The following is a 14,289-nucleotide window of genomic DNA, read 5'->3' on the forward strand; positions in this document are numbered from 1 at the left end:
AGTTTCAATATATCCCCAGCCCCCACACATGCATAACTTCTCCTGCTACAAACATACCACATCAGAGTGGTACGTTTGCTGCAAATGATGCAACTACATTGAAATATTATTATTACCCCAAATCCATAGTTTTACATTAGGGTTCACTTTTGGTGTTGTACATTCTATGGGTTTTGTCAAATGTATAATAATATGTAAACACCATTATTGTATTATAAAGAATAGTTTCACAGCTGTAAGTTCTCTGTGCTCAGATTATTCATCCCTCCCCTCTCCTGCTTTTAGATTTTTAAGTTCTTTAAAGAAATAAGAATTAACACCAATTCTTATCAAATTCTTCCAAAATATTAAAGAGGAAAGAATACTTCCAAACTCATTTTTTGAGGCCAGCATTACACTATACCAAAGCCAATAAAAGGCACAACAAGAAAAGAAAATTACAACATTCACAATGAACATAGATGCAAAATTCTTAACAAAATACTAGCCAACTGAATTTAAAACCACATCAAAAGGATTATACATCACAGTCAAATGGGATTGATCCCCTGGATGCAAGGATGGTTCAATATACACAAATCAATCAAAGTCATACACTACATTATCAGAATGAAGGATAAAAATCATGTGATCATTTCAATGGATGTAGTAAAAACATTTGACAAAATTTAACATACTTTCATGATAAAGATTCTCAATAAATTAAGTATAGAAAGAATGTACCTTGACATAATAAAGATAATATATGACTAAGCCCATACCTCATACAATACTTAGTGGTGAAAAGCTGAAAGATAAACAAGATAAAGTTAAAGATTTCCACTTTCACTATTTCTATTCAAGATGGTACTGGAAGTCCTAGCTGTAGCAATTAAGCAAGAAAAAGACATAAAAGATATCGAAGTGAGAAAGGAAGAAGTAAAATTACCTTATTTGCAGATGACATGATCATATATATAGAAAACCCTAAAGACTTCACTAAAAATTGCTAAAGAACTAATCAACAAATTCAGTAAAGTTTCAGGATACAAAATCAACATACAGAAATCAGATGTATTTCTACATTAACAAAAAACTATCTGAAAGAGAAATTAAGAAAGCAATCTCATTTACAACAGCACCAAAAACAACAAAATACTTAGGAATAAATTTAACCAGGGAGACCTATACAATGAAAACTATAAAACATTGATAAAAGAGACTGAAGAATACATATATAAAAGGAAAGCTATCTGTGTTCTTGGAAGAGAAAAAATAATATTGTGAAAATGTCCATACTACCCAAAGTGATCTACAGATTCAATGCAATCCCTGCCAAAATTCTGATGGCATTTTCCCCAGAAATAGAAAAAAAGCTATCTTAAACCTTATATGGAACCACAAAAGACCCCAAACAGCTGAAACAATCCTGAGAAAGAAGAACAAAGCTGGAAGCATCACAACTCCTGATCTCAAGCTGTAGTACAAAACTGTAGAAATAAAAACAGTATGATTCTGGCATAAAAACGGGCACTTGGACCAACAGGTTAGAAGAGATAGCTCAGATACACACCCACACAGATATAGTCAACTAAGTTTTGACAAAAGTGTCCAAGAGCATGCGATGGGGAAAGGATAGTCTCTTCGTTAAATGGTGTTAGGAAAACTGGATATCAACAAAAGAATGAATTGGACCCCTATTTTACAACCACTCACAAAAATTAAGTCTAAATGGATTAAAGAGTTAAGTGTAAGACCTGAAACCATAAAACTGGAAGAAAAGAGGGAAAACGATCTTTGACATTTGTCTTGGGAATGATTTCACGGATATGATACCAAAGCGCAGGCAACAAAAGCTAAAATAAGCAAATGGGACTGCATCAAACTAAAGAGCTTTTGCACAACAAAGGAAACAATCAATAAATTGAAAAAGCAACCTATAAAATAGCAGTAAGTATTTGTAAACCATATATCTGACAAGGGGTTAATATCCAAAATATATAAGAACCCATACACCTCAATAGCAAAAAAAGAGAATAATCCAATTAAAAACGGCAAAGGAACTGAGTAGACATTTTTCCAAAGACAATCAAATGGACAATAGATATATGAAAAGTTGCTCAACATCACTAATCATCAGGGGAAATAAGACCACAATGAGCTATCACCTCACACTTGTTAGGATGGCTGCTATCAAAAAGATATGAGATAAATGTTGGTAAGGATATGGAAGAAGGGGAACCCTTATTCACTCTTTGTGGGAATGTAAATTGGTACAGCCATTATAGAAAACAACATAGCAATTCCTCAAAAAATTAAAAATAGAATTAACCATATGATCCAGCAATCCCACTACTGGGTATATATCTGAAGGAAATGAAAGCAGTATCTCAAGGAGATATCGGAACATCCATGTTCAACACAGCATTATTCACAATAGCCAAGATATGGAAACAATGTAAATATACTTTGACATATGAATGGATAAAGAAAATATATTTTATATGTATAGTAGTCATCCACCCCTTATCCATGTGGGATACATTCCAAGATCCCCAGCAGATGCCTGAAATGACAGTACCAAACCTTATATATTTTATGTTTTTTCCTATATATATGTACCTATGATAAAGTTTAACTTATAAATTAAACACAGAGATTTACAAAATAATAATAAAATAGAATAATTATAACAATATACTCTAATAAAAATTATGTGAATGTGGTCTCTCTCAGAGAGAAATACCTTATTGTACCGCACTCACCCATTATCTTCTTGTGATGATGTGAGATGATAAAGGGCTTACATAATGAGATGACATGAGGTAATGTAGTGTAATGATGACAAAGGTATTGGAATGTAGTGTTAGGCTACTATGGACTTTCCAACAATATGTCAGGAGGATCTTCTGCTTCTGAATCATTGTGACCATGGATAGCTAAAACTGTGGAAAGTGAAACTATGGACAAGGGAGGGACTACTATTCAATGGAATATTATTCAGCCATAAAAAAGAGGAAATCCTGCCATTTGCAACAATATGGATGAAACTGTAGAATATTATGCTAAGTGAAATAAATCAGACAAAGAAATATAAATACTGTAAGGTATCACTTATATGTGGAATATTTTTTGCTCATTTCATAGAAGCAGAATAGAATGATGGTTGTCAGGGTCTGGGGAAAAGGGGAGATGGGGAGATACAGGTCAAAGGGTACAAACTGTCAGTTAAAAGAATAAGTTCTGAGGATCTAAAAAAACAAAAGAACAAAAACAAACAAAGAAAAAGGAGTAAGTTCTGAGGGTCTAAAAACACAAAAGAACAAAAACAAACAAAGAAAAAGGAATAAGTTCTGAGGATCTAATGTACAGCATGGTGGCTATAGTTAATAATACAGTACTGTATACTTAAAAGCTGCTGAGAGTAGGTCTTAAGCATTTTTAACACACACATACAGACACACAATGATTGAACTATGTGAGGTGATAGATGTGTTATCTTGCTCTCTTTAATCATTCCACAATGTATATGTATATCAAGTCATCATGCTGTACATTTTAAATATATGCAATTATATTTGTCAACTCTTCCTCAATAAAGTTGGGGGGAAAAAGAGGTTATAAGCATTTGGCCATCCAAATAAAAAAACTTTCATTTAATGAAGTTTTCTTATTAATTAATATGATATAGTTATAACTTTATATTCAACTTATATTGCTGCTTAACAAATTACTATAGACTTACCAGCAAAAAACAAAACAAATTATTATTTCATAGTTTCTGTGGATCAGGAATTTGAGCACAGTTTTGGTGGGTCTTCTGCTCAGTTGTCGTAAGGTGCACTCAATGTCTACACTCTCATCTGGAGGCTTGACGGGGTAAGAATCCACTTTGAAGTTTATTTGTGCTGTTGGCAGAATCTATTCTCCTACAATAATATGATGCTGGCTTTTTGCTGGCTGTCAGCTAGAAGTTTCCTCTGGTCCTAGAGGCTGCCTACAGTGTATAGGGCTGCCCAGTTTCTTGCCATGTGGGTTTTCCCAACATGGCCACTTATTTCAGCAAGCATACACAGAGAGTATGATTTGGGGTTTTATTTACATTTGCAAAAGCTCTCCACCTTTCCCATATTCTATTGTCTAGGAGCAAGTCACAGGTTCTGCCACACTTAGGAGGAAAGGATTATACCAGGCATGAACACCAATAGGCAGGAATCATGGAGCCCATCCTGAGGTCTACCCCTGTATCAAATATTAATAATGATTGTGTTTTGTATGATTGGGATCATGGACTTTGGGTGGACAGACCTGGGTCCAAATCCCTGCTCTGTTGATTGCAAATTTTGTGAAGTTGATAAATCAGTTAACTTCTGTAAATGTCCATTCTTTCATACATAAAATGTGGACAATAATAAGACCAACTTCATAAGGACAACAGCGTAAAATGATACATTTGTGGCACTTATTCTCATACCTACCACTTAGAAACAATGTTCACTTTCTATTGTTACTATTAAAGCTGTACTTTGAGTAAATGTTTGTCTTTTCCCAAAGAAATGCAATCTTGAATCACAAATATTTTAAAACAAATAATTTATTTCTAGAATAAATAGATAGGTATAGGTGTTTAAGTCTATCTAAACTTACTAAGGTCCCAGTTCTGAGCCCAAATCTCTAAAAGGGAATTTGATTATACTAGATCTTTAAAAAAATGTTTTCAATGGAAACTGCACAAATTTTTTTGTACTCTTTGAAACTTTATGTACTTTGAAATTAGCTCCTAAAGGAGATGTTTCTGTCTGTCAACCCACTTGTTTTCCTATTAAGTTCTCCAGGCACTGTTTGAGGTTTTTCTAATGTTTTGTCTCTTTTCCCCAATTGCATTTCCCTATTTCCACCTGGCTTCAGATTTCAACTCCTTATAGCAGCAACTTAAATATTTATAAAGCTTAAGCTCTAGACTTTCTTTACTATAAAATTGAAAAGCAAAACCGAAAATGTAGTGATAACAAGAATGAATATGTTAACTTGATGAATTCTGGACAGTACAAAGAAATTTCAGAGAACTGTGGTTTTCTGGCCCTGTCCCCAAATTATGCCAGGCCTATTTCTTTTCATAACATTTTTCAAATCTATTCTGAAAGTGATACAGAAAAAAAATTAATGGTGACAATTTTTAAAGCCACCAAAACTACCTAATTGTCAACCCCATCTGGAATTTCAAAGTAGGTACCCCTTCCCTCCAATGGTCCAGGTAAGGAGGCAAAATAGACAAGGGAAACTGGCATTTATTGAGAATCAGCTACATATGAATCACTTTCTTTAATTTTTATAAATGCCTTCCTTTTATTTCATGAAATGTGTTAGTAGTAGGGAAAGGGGAAATTTCTGAAACACATGACCAATTTTATGTTTGTAATTTTACAATTTTTAAACCTTAATTTTTTAAAAAGATTTTATTTATTTACTAGAGAGAGAGAGAGCTCGAGCACGACAGAGACAGAGAGGGAGAGAGCAGGAGCAGAAGCAGGGGGAGAGGGAGAAGCAGACTCCCCGCTGAGCAGGGGCCCTGACATGGGGCTTGATCCCAGGATTCTGGGATTATGACCTCAGCCAAAGACACACGCTTAACTGACTGAGCCACCCAGGCACCCCTATAATTTTTAAATCTTAATTGATGTTTGTAAAAAAATAAATAAATAAACTCAATATTTTATTACTTCCTATCAGATCTACCCACAATCTAAAAAAATCTTTTATTATTGACAAGGTGGACTCTGAGACATACATACATAAACATACACACACATACGTGCCCATGCCCATGTACATGTACACACTATACCCATAAGGAAATTTTGGAGTGTTTTGTCAAAAAAAGAAAGGAGAGAAAAGATATTAAATGTAATGCAGGAAGCCTAAGGAAAGACAAAAATCTGCAATAGGCACTTTGAATGGCTGTTGAATATATTAAGAAGTTTGTTCAGTTGGCTCAACAGAATAAGGACCAGTCCATAGGCTTTACTCTTCTTGCCAAACCATGAGACTGTAGGGCTGCTTATATGGAAATGATGCCACTGTAAATTGCAGAGTGGCGTCATTCCCCCCACCAGTCTGCGTGTGTTTATATCCACCCTGATGCTTGCAGGGTCAGTTCTTAATTTGTACAAAGATACCTTTGTGGTAGCAGTAGTCCCACATTTTTTTTTTTTTATTATTTTGTCTTTCTGTATAGAGTTTAAATAACCTTCCCTCTATCTCCCAACAGAAGCTTTGGCAAATCATGATCAGTGATTTTTGAGTTACAATTGTGTTACTCAAGGTGTGAGGGACACAGAAAGAGAAATGAATTGTTCCTCAGGATTTCTGCATGGGTAAAGTAGACGATACCTAATATTAATCAATCCATTAGGTTACCATTGCCAGTTCCTCAGGTTGATATCCAAAGTGGAAGAATATGATAATATTCTATTTTTATCTCATAAATCCTGAAAGCCCCACTCACTGTATTGCCAAAGATCTACATTCCCTGGAATATAGTTCCACATTTTGCCTGTTTGTAGTAATTATCAGGAATATTCTCTGCCCCTACCAAAATTGTTTAATTTAAGGACTATCTCAAATGACTATGTAATATCTTATGTAGCTTGTGTTAGGTTTTCTTCCTCCAGGTTCCCAGGGGACCCAATGTAATTTTTTCTCTTATAATCATCTTCTTGTGGGCTTGGTTCCTGTACTAGATTGTGAATATCTTAGAGGTAAAAACTCACTTTTGAATTTTAAGTATTTAATTGAGTGTCAATGAATAGATGTTTATAGAATGCTTTTATAGAAAAATACATCATTCCCACTTATGTGTCTATAAAAGAAATTTTCCCTAAGAATTCCTTGCCTATTATTATACTACTTTCTCCTCTCACAGAATTAGACTAAACAACATACTTAGTAGACTTCAGCCATTGGTCCCTGTTACTAAAATAATAAATATATTAAAATTCCTAAGCCTTCTCCATATCTCTTGGGTAACACTTCCAATGAATGCTTCTTTCCATAATCAAACTTTTAGCTCATACTATGTTTCAACTTCTATTTTGAGAAGGCAGAATGTCAATCCACTAATTTTTCTCTCATAGTAAATGTTATGAGACAGATCAAGCTGAAATGTTTACAGAAAATTAACTCTACACCACTATCAAGAGCTCTTCTACCTGATAACCTGTACAAAAATGTTTGAGAAGGGTGAATTTGGAAATTTGATTTCCCTGAATGTTCAAGCAAAATATAATTTGATTTTAGACATTAAAATTGTTTTACTTTTTAGACTTACTAATAATATGCAACTCATGTACAGGGGATTTAATCATAGAACTTTAATTTATTAGCAGGAAATTCACAGTTGGGAGAACTTTATATTCAAAATGGGGCAACTTACTATTAAAATTATATTATTGGAATATATTTAAGATTTCATAAAATCTCATTCTAAAACTCTAATGGGTTGTATTGATCCAGAAAATAATTTACAAACTGAATTTTGAAGTTAGATAGAGTATCCTTGGAGTTATTTTTAAAAATATATATGCACTTACATTTCAAAACCTTCTGGAAGTAAAATCTATACAGCTCACAAGACATTCCATGAATACCCAATAGGAACAGTTTCAATAATAGGGGGAAGCTTCATGAAGGTGAAGTCAGGGCCGTTCTAATAGACTACTGATTTCCTCTACATTTTGCCTGTGTGTAGTAATTATCAGGAATATTCTCTGCCCCTACCAAAATTGTTTACCTGTCAGAGCTGTCCTGATAAACTGCTGATCTCATTGTTCCCCTGACTGACCATATACTTTTGAAGGTTAAGCCCAGGGGTTTAAGAAGAACTAGGGAACAGTGACCACATCTTTTTCATCCATGTTGAGATGCAGCCAACAGCAGAACATTCTCGGCCTTTTCTTATGCATCAATTGCATACAGTCTAATGATTGAAGGGACTCAGAAAACTACTCAGAGTACATGCATCTGAGACTTAAAATGTAAAGAATATGGTGAAACAGGAGAAAGAAAACACAAGCAAGCACTCAGTCCTCCTGTTCAATCACATGGAATGTGCTTCATCTTCAAATTATAAACCATAAAGATGTGTGCAGGAAGTCTTGCTTTCAAGAGATTCAGAAAAGGTTTTTAGTAAGATTATTGTTATACTTTCCTGGTCATGTAACCAAGTTATTTTGCAGAACAGAATATAATTTCACAAGTTTTCTGATGCATTTTCAAATTCTAGCCTCATCAACTTAAAGATACATGATTAATTAAAAACTCTATTTGTTTGCTAATCTTCAGAATCTAATAGCATTATTAGCTTTAATATTTGACCTAGATAGGTTGTATTTGTTATCTATATCTTACTATATCATTCTTTCACAGGGAAAAACTCATTAATAATAGGTTAATGAAATAAATATATTGCTAAAAGTTGATTTTTGCTGTGCAGTAACCCAATTTAATTATTCAAATGAACCCATCAAGTGTATCATGAAAATGAATAGCTCCTTTGAATATAATACAAATGCAGTAGCAAGCCATTTCCAGCTCTCATGAACTAATGAGGCATCTCACAGAACTCTTCTAGTCACAAGAGACCTGTGAAGAGGGTCAAGATCTGTGTGATCATTGTTTGACAAGGCAGAAAGCTTAAGGGGTTTGTTCTCTTTTATCAACTACACTTTTAACTAGACCTGCTTAGTTTCTCGACTCTAGGCTGTGTGTTCTCTCTTCTCTTAAGCCCCTTACGTGTTTCCTTGGGAAGTAAATAAATGAGAACTAAGGGGTGATTCTCAGCAATTATATCTATATGACCCTACTTTCCCCAGGCTTTCTTGATTCTTGATCTCACAGAGTTTCATTCCTCTTATTTTGCCAACAGTATCTGACACCAACACTTTTGCTTTTGAGACAAACTACAAGTTGCTGTAAGCATAGATTTTTTTTTTTTAAAGATTTTGTTTATTTATTTGACAGAGAGAGACAGCGAGAGAGGGAACACAAGCAGGGAGATTGGGAGAGGGAGAAGCAGGCTTCCCGTTGAGTAGGGAGCCCGATGCAGGGCTGGATCCCAGGACCCTGGAAGCATGACCTGAGCTGAAGGCAGACGCTTAATGATGGAGGCGCCCCTGTAAGCATAGATTTTTAAGAAATTAAGGACAACTTATAAAGTCTGAAATTAACTGTTATTTTCCAGTGTAACTAATTTTATGTTAAAAACTAAGGCAAATTATTTCTAAAATAACTGATAAAATATGTGTAGAACTATTCAAATGCGTGCTGTCCTTTAATGCTTGTGTTCCAAAAATGTATAACATTCAAATAGCTTGGCAAAATACAACTTTCAGAAAGGGAAATCAGTGAACAGAGCCTCTCCCCTTAATCTCTGCTTGTTTTCCTACCGTGAAAATTTAGAAAAATTACAGTCTCAAAGGTCCCTTCTTCTGCATTTGTTTTTTAATTGCCCAAAGATGAAACGGTGGAGTTGAGCTAAATTTAGCAGAGTTTCTGCTTTCTCTCCCCAGTGTCATAGGATATTCTCTGGATCTCTCTTAGAGTTCTAGAGTCATAGGAAGACAAGATAACTGGATGACCTATATGAAAAACATTCTCACTTATAAAGATGTTTTTGAAGTTCACTTTGGTTTGTTCTCAATAATGTTTCATTTACCACCTGCCACCTTCTTCAGAAATCATCCCAATGCCCTGCCCCCTTTACAGCAAAACATCCTAAAAATATGTTCTACAGTTGCTGTTTCTTATTCCTCACATTATTTTCCCTATGCATATGTTCTGGTTAGGCCCCAACCCCCCAATCATGCAGCTGAAACTGCTCTTGTCAAGGACAACTACAGCAGCCACACTGCAACCCAATGTCATTTTTATGTATCACTTCGGGTTGCAACAGGAAACAGATGACATAATAAAATTAAAATAATTCAAGGAAAGTTGAATACAGGGTTTATGTATAAACTGTAGTAAGCCTCTAGAGAAACCCCAGTGATAAAATAGCACCCAAGGTCGATTAGCAGTGGAGCTGTCATTGACCATAATCCTGGAATGATAAAAGGAGGATGTATTTACTAATCAGGATGGAAAGAATCATGGAGAGGTGTCTACCTAGGGAAAAGCTGTATCTCCCAGTAGAGGAACAGAGTCAGCCTAAGGCAAGTCTTCAAGAAATGAGGTAGGGATTAAACACCTTGATTTTACTCACCTCTCTCCATCAGATCTCATGCTGGAGATCCCAGGTAGCTGAGATGACAAAAGCCAGGGCTCAAAGAATCTCTTGATTAGTCCATACAACTTAGCCTTCTGGGATAGAATACAGGCAAGAGGACAAAGAGTGGATCTAAAAGGTTAAACAAAAAATATCTTTTTATACATCTTCTCACCTTACTCTACCGCTCAGGAGCATTTCACACAGTTGACCACTCCCCACTTCCTGAAGTGCTGTCTTCACCTGTCCTCCATGCTAACACATCCTCCTAGGTTTCTCCCTCAGTCACTAACCACTCTTCTTCTGTATCTTGTCCTCTACCCAAACTAAATGTTATAATATTCCAGAGATAGATCTTAGGCCTTCTCTTTACCTATGACTTTATTTTATTACAGCTATAAATGCTAAAATTACTGGTGACTCTCAATTTATGGCCTCAACTTGGAACTCTTCATTCAGATTCAAATTAATATGCTAAACCAGCTTCTTGGCATCTTCACTGGATGGATGTGTAAGAGGAAACCTCAAATTTAACATAAAAAAAAAATAGAACAATTCTCCCTCTTCTCCACCCATTTCTCCCCCAATTTTTTTTTTCCTAATCTTACCCATTCTTGTAAATAGAGCCACCATCCATCTACTTGCTTAAACCAAAACTGTAGAATTCTCAGAGGGGCATCTTGGAGGCTCAGTCATTGGGCATCTGCCTTCAGCTCAGGTCATGATTCCAGGGTCCTGGGATCGAGCCCCTCATCGGGCTCCCTGCTCAGCGGGAAGCCTGCTTCTCCCTCCTCCACTCCCACTGCTTGTGTTCCCTCTCTCGTTGTCTCTCTCTCTCTGTCAAATGAATAAATAAAATCTTAAAAAAAAAAAAAAAAGAATTCTCAGTTTCGAGGATTTTATCTAAAGCAGTTATTTTGATTATTGATTACTAAATAACAAACTACATCAAAACTCAGTGGCCAAAAACAACACTTCATTTTCCATCTTTCCCAGTTTTATAGACTCCCTGGGATGTGCTGGGAAGTTGTCCACGAGTTTCCCTTGGAAAGCCTCATGCGGCTGCAACCAAAGGCAGTGGCTGCTGCAGTAACTGTAATCTCAGTGGTGACATGGGATCAGTGGGTCTCTACCCATCTTCATGTAATCTCTAAGTGGCTTCGCCATGATCTTTCTATAAAACCTCCTCAGCTGAGAATAAATAAATAAATAAATATGCTAAAAAAAAGTCAATGTGTTCATGGATACCAGGGAGAAATTTTGCTTAATCTTTTAAGAATGCAAATAAGATTTTAAAAATGAGTCACTGGGCTAACCCATCCCCCACCCCCTCCCCTATAAAACCCTCAGTTTGCTATTCTTTTTTTTTTTTATGTTATGTTAGTCACCATACAATACATCATTAGTTTTTGATGTGGTGATCCACGATTCATTGTTCTCGTATAACACCCAGTGTTCCATGCAGTACGTGCCCTCCTTAATACCCATCACCGGGCTAACCCATCCCCAACCCCCCTCCCCTCTAAAATCCTGTTTGTTTCTCAGAGTCCATAGTCTCTCATGGTTCATCTCTCCCTCTGATTTCCCTCCCTTCATTTTTCCCTTCCTTCTCCTAATGTCCTCCATGCTATTCCTTATGTTCCACAAATAAGTGAAACCATATGATAATTGACTTTCTCTGCTTGACTTATTTCACTTAGCATACTCTCCTCCAGTGCCATCCATGTTGATGTAAAAGTTGGGTATTCATCCTTTCTGATGGCTGAGTAATATTCCATTGTATATATGGACCACATTTTCTTTATCCATTCATCTGTTGAAGGGCATCTCGGCTCCTTCCACCGTGTGGCTATTGCAGACATTGCTGTTATGAACATTGGGGTGCATATGGCCCTTCTTTTCACTACATCTGTGTCTTTGGGGTAAATACCCAGGAGTGCAATTGCTGGGTCATAGGGTAGCTCTATTTTTAAATTTTTGAGGAGCCTCCACACTGTTTTCCAAAGTGGCTGTACCAACTTGCATTCCCACCAACAGTGTAACAGGGATCCCCTTTCTCCACAACCTCTCCAACGCTTGTTGTTTCGTGCCCTGTCCATTTTTGCCATTCTAACTGGTGTAAGGTGGTATCTCAGTGTGGTTTTGATTTGGATTTCCCTGATGGCTAATGATGATGAACATTTTTTCATGTGTCTGTTAGCCATTTGTATGTCTTCTTCAGAGAAGTGTCTTTTCATATCTTCTGCCCATTTTTTGACTTATTTGTTTTTTGGGTGTTGAGTTTGAGAAGTTCTTTAAAGATCTTGGATACCAGCCCTTTATCTGTAGTGTCATTTGCAGATATCTTCTCCCATTCTGTGGGTTGCCTCTTTGTTTTGTTGACTGTTTCCTTTGCTGTGCAGAAGCTTTTTATCTTGATGAAGTCCGAAAAGTTCATTTTTGCTTTTGTTTCACTAGCTTTTGGAGATGTATCTTGAAAGAAGTTGCTGTGGGCAATGTCGAAGAGGTTACTGCCTATGTTCTCCTCTAGGATTTTGATGGATTCCTGTCTCACATTGAGGTCTTTCGTCCATTTTGAGTTTATCTTTGTGTATGGTGTAAGAGAATGGTCGAGTTTCATTCTTCTGCATGTGGCTGTCCAATTTTCCCAGCACCATTTATTGAAGACACTGTCTTTTTTCCATTGTATGTTTTTTCCTGCTTTGTCAAAGATTATTTGACCATAGAGTTGAGGGTCCATATCTGGGTTCTCTATTCTGTTCCATTGGTCTATATGTCTGTTTTTGTGCCAGTACCATGCTGTCTTGGTGATCACAGCTTTGTAATATAGCTTGAAATCGGACAACGTGATGCCCCCAGCTTTGTTTTTCTTTTTCAACATTTCCTTGGCAATTTGGGGTCTTTTCTGATTCCATACAAATTTTAGGATTGTTTGTTCCAGCACTTTGAAAAATGTCATTGGAATTTTGATCAGGATGACATTGATGTATAGATTGCTCTGGGTAGCATAGACACTTTATTTTTTTAAAAGATTTTATTTATTTGACAGAGAGAGACACAGCGAGAGAGGGAACACAAGCAGGGGGAGTGGGAGAGGGAGAAGCAGGCTTCCCGCGGAGCAGGGAGCCTGATGCAGGGCTCGATCCCAGGACCCTGGGATCATGACCTGAGCCAAAGGCAGATGCTTAATGACTGAGCCACCCAGGTGCCCCTACCATAGACATTTTAACAATGTTTATTCTTCTGATCCATGAGCATGGAATATTTTTCCATCTTTTTGTGCCTTCTTCAATTTCTTTCATGAGTGTTCTGTAGTTCCTAGAGTATAGATCCTTTACCTCTTTGGTTAGGTTTATTCCGAGGTATCTTACGGTTTTTGGTGCTATTGTAAATAGAATCGTTTCTCTAATTTCTCTTTCTACAGTTGCGTTGTTAGTGTATAAGAAAGCAACTGATTTCTGTGCATTGATTTTGTATCCTGCCACATTACTGAATTGCTGGATGAGTTCTAGTAATTTGGGGGTGGAGTCTCTTGGGTTTTCCACATAAAGTATCATGTCGTCTGTGAAAAGAGAGAGTTTGACTTCTTCTTTGCCAATTTGAATACCTTTTATTTCTTTTTGTTGTCTGATTGCTGTTGCTAGGACTTCTAGTACTATGTTGGACAATAGTGGTGAGAGTGGGCATCCTTGATGTGTTCCTGATCTTAAGGGAAAGGTTTTCAGCCTTTCCCCATTGAGGATGATATTTGCTGTGGGTTTTTCATAGATGGATTTTATGAACTTGAGGAATGTTCCCTCTATCCCTATACTCTGGAGAGTTTTAATCAGGAAAGGATGTTGTATTTTGTCAAATGCTTTTTCTGCATCAATTGAGAAGACCATATGGTTCTTCTCCCTCCTCTTATTAATGTGTTCTATCACATTGATTGATTTGCGAATGTTGAACCACCCTTGCATCCCGGGGATAAATCCCACTTGGTCGTGGTGGATGATCCTTTAAATGTATTGTTGGATCCTATTAGCTAGGATTTTGTTGAGGATTTTGGA

The sequence above is a fragment of the Halichoerus grypus genome, chromosome 3 (genome assembly GCF_964656455.1).
Source record: "Halichoerus grypus chromosome 3, mHalGry1.hap1.1, whole genome shotgun sequence".
Lineage (NCBI taxonomy): Eukaryota > Metazoa > Chordata > Mammalia > Carnivora > Phocidae > Halichoerus > Halichoerus grypus.